We start from the raw sequence: 8,253 nt of genomic DNA on the forward strand, positions 1-8,253 counted from the left end.
TAGGCAGTTCTTTCCCCAACCATCTAAGTATGAATGTATAGATCCTGGCATGTGAAGGCAGAACCCACATCTCATATTGTAAAGGGAGGGGCTGTCATGCGACCAGTACTCCCTTGAAGAGAAGGAAGAAACAGCTATCATGGTACCCTCCCTGATGTAAGTGGACAAGGTACTGAACTGAGACCCAGGTGCTTACACTGAGCCTAATGAAGAACTTATCACTCATAATGTCATTAAGGCAGAGCTTCCTGATTTGTCTTTCAAAAGGCAGCACACCCTGAACCAGGAATTGATACCCTTTATTATGGGCACAAGGAGAAGGGGACGACAGAGAACAAGATGGTTGGATAGTGTTCTTGAAGCTACCAGCATGAGTTTGACCAAACTGCGGGAGGCAGTGGAAGACAGGAGTGCCTGGCGTGCTCTGGTCCATGGGGTCACGAAGAGTCGGACACGACTAAATGACTAAACAACAACAACATCATAGAAGCCTCACTGTGGTGTTTGCCCGTTCTTTTTTAAAATGTCTGTACAGGGGGAGAGAAAGAGTTAATAGGTAGACCAATAGAAAAGCCAGAGGCGGAGCCTACCTGTTTATAAAAGGGCTTAGCCTGAGGTTTGGGTTGGTTGGTTTTTAGTTAGTTGGTTGGTTGGGAAAAGGTAGTTGGGAAAGCAGTTGGCAGACAGTTGGAATTAGAGAGACAGTGCAGTTGGTTCTTGTGTGAGGGGAGGTAGAAGAGTTAAGAGACAGGATAAAGATAAGACTAAGAAGGTAAAGAGTAATAACGTTTTGAATGCAGTTAAAGTTTATTTGTGTCTGCATTCTTCTTTGTTAACTTAAGAACCTGACTGAGACTAAGTGATTTACCGGGGAGGACCTGGTCGGTGGCAGCGGATTAGTGGTGTAGGGGTCAATAGTCTGTGAGACGACCAGGGGCTCCATACGAACGCCACACTCACACTCCCCAGTGCCTCTTTATCAGATGAGTCAGGACCTGACCTAGAGGAGATGTAGCTCTGTGGCCTGGAGCCTAGTATTCCATGACTTTTTACTCTTCTGGAAAGTGTTGTAGCCTTGAAGGAGCAGTCAGTGGAATAAAGGCTTCCGCTGAGTTCTAGATTTGGTTGCAACAAGTCTGCTTGAACCTATTCAAGGTCTCGGGATCATTTAAAGAGCCTGCTGAATCAGGCAAGTGACCCATCTAGTCTAGCATCCTGTTCTCACAGTGGCCACCCAGTTGCCTGTGGGAAGCCCTCTAAGCACAACAACAGTCTCTCTGCTCACAGTTTGCAGAAACTGGCATTGAGAAGCAATAGGGAAGGTAGAACAGTGAAGGTAGAACATTTCCATCTATCTGTGATAGTGAAGATAGAACATTTCCATCTATCTGCGATGACTGTCCCTTCACCCTACCTGCCCCTTACCTGATGAAGTCTGTTATGGTCCATAAGCTCCTGCTTACGTTTGAGGCAGGACAGGGTGTTAACAAAAACCCCTGAAAGAAGTTTTAACATGCTGTAGTTTTTTTCAGCACCAATAAAGCAGTAGGAGTTGATATTTCACAATATTCCACAGCTGATAACCAAAGACTGTATAAGAGTACCTTGAAATTGAGCTAGTTTGAGGGTACTCCTGTATCACTTCCAAACTGACAAGCACTCAGCCACTGGAGTTTCATATTCAAAGGGATGTTGACAATGATATGGCAGTCATAATCAAGATATGGCCATTCTAAGCTAGAAATTCTCTGCTTATTTTATCTGGCAAAATACTGCCTTGCTCTCTTCCCCTCCTACATGAGTCCCTCATTGAGAGGAAGTAGCCTTTCTGCAAAACAAACCTGATTGCTGACCATGATTGTGTAAGCTCACATAGATTTTTTTTTTTTTTACAAACTCATTATTTATTACTCATTAGTCAATGATCTCTGACAGGCCACATAGATTTGTGAGATGATCCTGCTCATTTTATGTAATTGGACCACTTTTGTTTGTTGTTTTTAAAAAATCGTTCAGCCTTTCAGTGTTACATCTTGCTCTTCTGCATGCTTGCAGGATGCCAAAGGGTAAGAATACAGCTGCCAAGTTAAAAACCGTCTGCTTCCCCCTCCATCTCCAATATATTTATTATTCTGTTCTGCATGGCTGATAAATAGTATATCTAATTGTTTCAGATTCTGCAGATTATTTCACACTCCCTGGGCACTCATTGATTTTTAGTAGGATCATGATCAGGTGTAATAGAAGGAGGATTGATCTCTTGAGAGGTAACTATATTACATCTTCTGCTTTAAGGAAGTAACAGCCGGCTCCTGGAGCATATGAGCAGAATCAAAGGTTTCACCAGTGGGCCGTTTAGAAGGTTGCTTGAAACAAAGTCAAGCATTTTGCCACTAATTTCTTAATTTCAGAGCCACTGGCTTCTTAAACCAATCCAAGTATCAGACATTATTTCAGCATTCTGATAAGCAGTGCTTTTTTCTTTAAAAAAATGGTTAGGGGTACTTGCATTTTGACTCAAGAAAATCACCATTTTATAGTTCAAATCGGGAAAAATAAATACAGTAAATGGACAAAAGTACAAAGATTCACAAAATGTTTAGGTATGTGTAATCCTGTGTCCTCCTCAGAAAAAAAGCACTGCTGATAAGCACACTAAGATGTAATCCTAGAAGTCCTACTGAATTCAATGGGACACTTCTGAGCAGGCAGGCATAAAATTACACTGTTAATGACACTCCTTCATCTTCTTAACTTAGGAGAAAGATCAATTCTCAAAGGTAAAGAGATGTACAACTACACTGCAAGCTTAAGAACTTTGATATATATATTTTCTGGAACCCCTGGAATCTTACACTACTCAGAGATCAGGGTGAACAGTGTAAATAAGCCCCATTTAATTCAGTGAATATTACTTTTGAATTCTTCTTGTTGTTGCTGTTAGTGTTTATATCACTCTCAACCAAATACTAAAGACCTTTTTTATTCCAGTGGGCAATTTTAATCAAAGTCTGATTTTATAGTTTTAACCAATTTTTACCTTTTCAGCATTGTAGCGTAGTTAACCAGTATTTCAATTACTGGTGTGTGTGTGTGTGTGTGTGTGTGTGTTTGTGTTACCTGGATGGTTTACAAACAAGACAATAATAAAAATGACTTACATGGTAATTAAAATCAACAATAAAAGGCACCAAACTTTTCTTGTAACAGAAATAGTTTACATCTCAGGTTCAAATAACCCCAAGCCATAGCATCCCATAGTTAGTTTAAAATCCAATTAAAAAGGATGAGGGGGCAAAAAGCTATTCACCTGGTATCAAGGTGAGGCTCTCTGTGGAGTCTATTCCAAAGCTGGGATACCACCACCAAAAATGCCCTCTTCCACCTCACTTATCTATGGTTGCCCTGTTAACCTGAAAATAATTATTTTAGAAGTTTAAGTCACTTAACACACTTAACAAGAAATAAGTTTAGTAAAACACAGCCTATATTACTCATGCTGTACAAAGTAGCATGACAATGAACAGGAAAGGTGCTACAGGAAGAGAATGGAGAAAAGGATGGTTTTAAATATACTTGATGGAGGTGTCCAAAGAGAAAGACTTGGGGAAATAATACATCTGTATATACAGGAAATGACTCAAGTGCCAATTAAAGTGCCAATGTTAACAGACCCTTTTGGAGACAGCATAATGTAAAAAGCTGTTAAAATGGCTTTAAAAATGTGAATATGTCTGTTTTTTGCCATTATGCGTACTAATAGCATGGACTTGATAAATGGCTTGCCAATGTATAAAATAATCTCTCTCTCTCTCTCTGTGTGTGTGTGTGTGTGTGTGTGCGTGTGTGTGTGTAACACTAGGAAAGGGTTTCTCCTCCTCCTTTTCCTCCAAGTATAGTATTTTTACTCCATTTCATAAAATGTGTTAAGAATAGCCATTATTCAACCAAAATGGAAATGTTATCACTTGAAATCGGAAATGGATGAGCAGGAAACAGATTAGTTGTAAAAGAACATTAAGGTCACTTTGTCAGGAATTTGGTGACTGAAATACTGTCTTGGTTGCGCGCGCATATATATATATATATATATACACACACACACGCACACACACACACACACACACATACACTGTAGCCACAAGTTCAACAAAAATTATATTCCGTAATTTGGGTCTCCCAAATGAAATACTGTCTTGGTTGCGCGCGCATATATATATATATATATATATATATATATATATATATATATATACACACACACACACACACACACACATACACTGTAGCCACAAGTTCAACAAAAATTATATTCCGTAATTTGGGTCTCCCAAATGAAAGGAACATAGAAAGAAACAGGTGATTTGTTCAGATAAATGTATATTTTGATGAAGTCATTCAGTTGCTTCAAACAGTAGCAAATTGTAGTGGCAATTTATCCCTGGAATTTGGCAGAACTGTGTGGCCAGTCATTCTTGCCTTTTTAGAGTTCCTTGGGCTGAAAAGAGCCACAGGTCAAGAAATGATAAAATGTTCTGCATATCCTCCCCTCCTTCATCTGACGGCAGCCCACCCACTCCCAAACAGTTGAGAGGGCCTTTCTTAGCAAAGCTGCTCAGGACCCAGAAAACACTAGCACTGCCCTGAATGGAAGAAATAAAGGAGTAAGCAGTAGCCCAAAATGTAAAAAGAGAGATAGACGAGGTCATGAGGCATATTGAAGACAAGGGATCTCTCTGGATTGGCACACAAGTTTGCGCACCTAATATTGTGTGGCAGTGGAGAGGGCCCTCAGGTGGCTGCTCTACTCCTATTCTCTCCCCATACTCTCTCTTATTCCTGTGCACTCTCTGCACCATCTAAAAGCTCTGGGGTCAATTGTCTTTGACCAATATCAAGCCCCCATATAAATATGTGCTGGAAAACTGGACATCAGCTGCATCTGCCTCCTCTATGGGACATCAGGGTATTCAGATGAGGGAAGAAGAATCCATGCCACGTAAGGAAGATAAGCACACCTCCCTGCCTCATCTGCTGTTCCTGTTTTCCAGTCCAGCCCAGGCTTCATTGCTATATAGGTGTCAGGGACTGAGCAAAGGAGGACTGGTGGAGACTGCCTCTCCAGCCTGACCGTTCCAGAGAAGGAGGAGATGGTTCAGAGAGGGGTTTTAGGGAGGTCACAGCTCAGAGGCAGATGAGGAGGAAAACTGGAAAATAATGGGAGAGGAGGAGAAAGAAGAAGAAGCAGCACCAGTGGAGAGACAGCTGACAGACTCAGTGTCTTTAGAAAACATTCCAGACCCGCCCTCTCCCAGAACCCAGCGGGCATTGAAAATAGGAGAACAGAGAGCTCCGAGGCAGAAGGCACAGCTCAGCCATCGTAGTGCTGATGCATAATGGGAGAGATGGAGGGGGTGGGGCTTCACTTGGAGAAACACCAATACTCCAAGAGGCTGCATTTCTATGCCTCTCCCTGTGAGTATTGAATAAAAAGCATTGGTAAGAACTTTCCTTTGTCTTATCTATTCCTGGCAACCTACTGTGGGGGTTTGGATCCTGTGATGTCTGACAACAGACTGGATTATGATCTGCATCTGTCAGGGTCCATCTACACCATTCGTTTGAAGCACAACAACAACAGATGTTATTACTGTACCAGTATATATTTCATTTGCAAATGAATTCTAAAAAAGTAACTATTATAGTTTAGTCAGGAAGAAAAGTTGTAGCATTTCCTACAAGTTTTAATGTACATCGTCTTTCTTCTTATTTTTTTGTTTGGGTGTGATATAATCAAGCATGAGCTCAGATGATTAACTACTGTATACCCACAGTATAATCCCATAAGTAATAGTGTCACCTTGGCCTGGACAGGTTTTCAGATCTTCTAGAGTTGATAGGAGGCAGGCTTGGCTTCAGCCACCTAAATCATGAGTTTGATATCCTTCCCGGCTTCAAGTTTTCCATGGGTGTATGTGTTGTTTGTTCAGACACAAAGTTTGACAGTGGCCACAAATATCATCCTTTCCTTGGCTCCATTGGACAATAAGTACCAAAACAAAAACAAAAACCTCTCCTCAGCTGCTATGGCAGAGCCGGTTTTGATGACTGGAACATTTCCAATAAACTGTCAAAATATATTTTATTGGTATGGCAATGCATTTTTGCTTATTACCAAGCTTGGGATTTTGGCTCTCCTGTAGTGAGGCTCATTGTAATGTGCAGAAATCACTAGAATGCAAATGAGATTTAGCCCACAAAATGTGCTTACTGTTAGAGACACTGAGGATAATCTCTGTATCACCTTACTTTCAATTCTGGAGGCACAGATGCAAAGGCAAACATATTTAGCAGGTGATCAAACATCTTTATTTCAAAGCTGCATTTCTCTTAATACTGAGAGTCGTGTGCCGCGATGCATCAGATCAAATGAGGCTCCAGCACAGAGATGAGAACTTGCTTTCTTTGCTCTCAGCAGGGCACAGAGGACAGAGCTAGCATAGCAGGCTCATACAACAGAGTGATGGCAGCTATTGGACATGAAGGGTGATCATTCAAGTCTTGCCCCCAAGGCAGCTAGGTTGATGTGTCAAGTGCCTGTTGCTAACTGCAGAATGGGGAAAGGGATTTCTATTGCTTTGAAATTGTTAACGCTTACAATTTTAGGATCCACATAGGAGCATACCTTTCCCCCAGCCTTTGTATATTGAGCCAGGCTTAGCATCAGTTAGGTGAAGTGGTCTGCCTCAGGTGGTAGCTTCTGGGTTACCATTAAATGGCAGTGAACTGTCAATTATTTTTTAGTGTAGTTATATGTTTATCATCGTGGAGGAGATCGTTTGTTAGATCAGGCACCAGAATGACTTGGGCATCTTCCATTTGAAGGATGCTATGTGTGATTCACTCCACAAAGCTCTGGGAACTAAAAACAAAACAAACAAAAATCTAAACCCAAACCCTGCCAGGACCAAAGCTCAAATTCATTTTGATGTGGCAAAGTCACCTAGGCATGATACAGATTTTACTCATCATTTTTTATGGTGAACATATTGCCTTGGTGAAAGCTCAGATGTTTCACAATCTAGAGAGTGTTTTCAACCATAAAAGGATATGCAAATTGGTGGGTAAAAGTAACAACATGTTACCTATGATAATGATAGATGGACCTAGCACATCTAACTTCAAATCCCATTTCAGCTTTGGCCTCATTTTTGCCGACCATTCCAATCCTTAACAACTAGATGAATGAATAGAATTCAGGTCATATAATTTTAATCAGAAGTCCACATGAATATTTGAATAAAGATTATACACACACACACACACACACATATGGTTGGCTTTCAATCCAGATTTGTAATCAATGAAAACAGTTCAATTAATCTGTGCAAGAGATATAAAAAGGGACAAATCATTATACACTCGATTCAATATTCAAAAATCTGATCATGGCTGTTAGTTACCCAATACAATTTCTTCTTCATATTTCCTTACTCAAATTAATTCCTGCTGCATAAGAAATAAAAAAAACAAACCCAACATGATTATTGAGACGCTAAAGTGTGGGACAGCCAGATCCTCTGAAATGGATTTAGCTGCCTCTCCAGCAAAATGTGTCCATGAAGTGGCACTAAGGACAGCAAAGAGAAGCAACTTGTTTCAGGTACCATCAGGAGATTCGGAAGATGAAGTCAGTATCTGGATTCTAAATTCAAACCCTGCTTCAGGTAGCAAAATCTCTTGGACTGACACTGGGTGGCATCCTGAGCTTGGAAAGCAGAAATAGGAACAGTCCAGATCTGTGTGACATCATAAAACAACCCTCACTCTTCCTCCAGATCTGTACTGAAAATGAAACTTCTGGGCTAGTCAAATGGCCCTTGGGAGGCAGTATATGGATCCATTACCCTCACCCTCTCCTCCCTGCTTGCATTGCTTCTCAACTTCTGCACAGCCCTAGAGATATTGTTATGAGCTGGGGGAGTGAGGGGAGTAGGGTGTATGCAGAGACCCTTCTAACCCCTGGATCCAGCAAGTGTTCAAATATAAGCCAGGCTAGCTTCCTCTGTTGAGATGATGACCCATTAAGGAAAACAAAGGAAAGGGGCTCTGTGTGAAATGGCAAATGGGTTGACATGGTTTGTTAGAAAGACAAAAACATTGCTGGGAGTTGAGAATACAGTGATGTGACCTAGAAGTGAGCAAGCTAGAGAGAGAGAGAGAGTCAGAGCAAAGTTTGATTTCTTTCTCTCA

At 41.0% G+C, this 8,253-nt stretch overlaps 1 long non-coding RNA gene across 2 annotated transcripts; it reads left to right on the plus strand.

Annotated features, from left to right (window-relative positions):
* The first annotated feature begins 486 nt into the window (after positions 1 to 486).
* On the plus strand, positions 487 to 4,027 carry LOC309367999. 2 transcript variants are annotated; one of them, XR_014167467.1, is made up of 3 exons: positions 487 to 772; positions 2,175 to 2,267; positions 3,863 to 4,027. It is a non-coding gene; the product is annotated as an uncharacterized lncRNA (long non-coding RNA). The 2 variants fall into 2 exon arrangements; XR_014167468.1 differs by lacking the exon at positions 3,863 to 4,027 and adding an exon at positions 2,760 to 3,111.
* The last annotated feature ends 4,226 nt before the right edge of the window (positions 4,028 to 8,253 follow it).

Source organism: Podarcis melisellensis, assembly GCF_964234715.1.
Source record: "Podarcis melisellensis genome assembly, chromosome: 4".
In the NCBI taxonomy this organism is placed as follows: Eukaryota; Metazoa; Chordata; class Lepidosauria; order Squamata; family Lacertidae; genus Podarcis; species Podarcis melisellensis.